A 1,365-nucleotide genomic window follows, 5' to 3' on the forward strand; every position below is an offset into this window, starting at 1 on the left:
CATACCAATATTTCTTCGAAACCCCAACAATCCTTGACAAGATACATTTGATCTACTTATTTGAGACTTTAACCTGTCTGCTGGTCTGAGGGTGATACGCAGTAGATACCTTGTGCTTGACCCCATACTTTCTCAGCATACTCTCAAACACTTTGTTAATGAAATGAGTCCCACCATCGCTGATCACTGCCCTAGGTATCCCATACCTTGGAAATATTATGCTTTTGAATAGCTTCAGAACAACCTTGTGATCATTGGTAGGACTGGCAATGGCTTCGACCCACTTAGAAACATAATCAACTGCCACCAGAATATAGACATTGCCATTTGATGGGGGGTTGAAAGGACCCATGAAGTCTATACCCCAAACATCAAAAATCTCTACTTCCAGGATTGGATTCTGGGGCATCTCGTTCCTCCTTGTGATGTTGCCCATCCTCTGACAAGCATCACACTTGGTGATGAAACTGTGAGCGTCCTTGAACAAGGTTGGCCACCAGAGACCCGCTTGAAGAACCTTCTGAGCTGTCTTGAATGTGGCGAAGTGACCTCCATAGGTGGAACCGTGGCATTGTTCAAGTACTCCCTGCACTTCCCTTTCTGCTATGCATCTCCTAAACAGACCGTCAGACCTCTTTTGTACAGATAGGGCTCATCCCAGAAGTAGTGGTTGATCTCCCTGAAAAATTTTTTCTTCCTGTAGGGATCCATGTCATCAGGAACTTCTCCACAAACCTTGTAATTCACGACATCTGCATACCATGGTGCAGTCTCAGAAGTGATCGCCATGCATCTGATTCTGAGGTTCTCAACCCCTGTGTCATGCATCCGCTCACAAACTTGGGCAACCAAAAGTTGTTCCTCAGGCATTGAATCATCTATGGGAACAGAATCTTCAATCCTCATTCTAGACAAATGATCTGCAACTCCGTTTTCTATGCCTTTCTTGTCAACTATCTCCATGTCAAACTCCTGAAGAAGCATGATCCATCTTAACAGTCTCGGTTTGGTATCCTTCTTCGAGTAGATGTATCTCAGAGCAGCATGGTCGGTATACACTATGACCTTCGAACCCACAAGGTAACTCCTGAATTTTTTGAATGCAAACACAACTGCTAGGAGTTCCTTCTCTGTGGTAGCATACCTTTCTTGTGTCTCGTCCAAGGTGCGACTTGCGTAGTAGATGACATGAAGCTTCTTGTCAATACGCTGTCCCAGAACTGCTCCAACTGCGAAGTCTGACGCGTCACACATAATCTCAAACGGATGATCCCAATTCGGAGCTTGAACTATGGGTGCCGAAACCAAGGCCTCCTTGATCTTGCTGAAAGCTTCCAAGCATGCTGCATCAAATTCGAACTCAAC

This window comes from Camelina sativa, chromosome 4, assembly GCF_000633955.1.
Source record: "Camelina sativa cultivar DH55 chromosome 4, Cs, whole genome shotgun sequence".
Taxonomy (NCBI): Eukaryota; Viridiplantae; Streptophyta; class Magnoliopsida; order Brassicales; family Brassicaceae; genus Camelina; species Camelina sativa.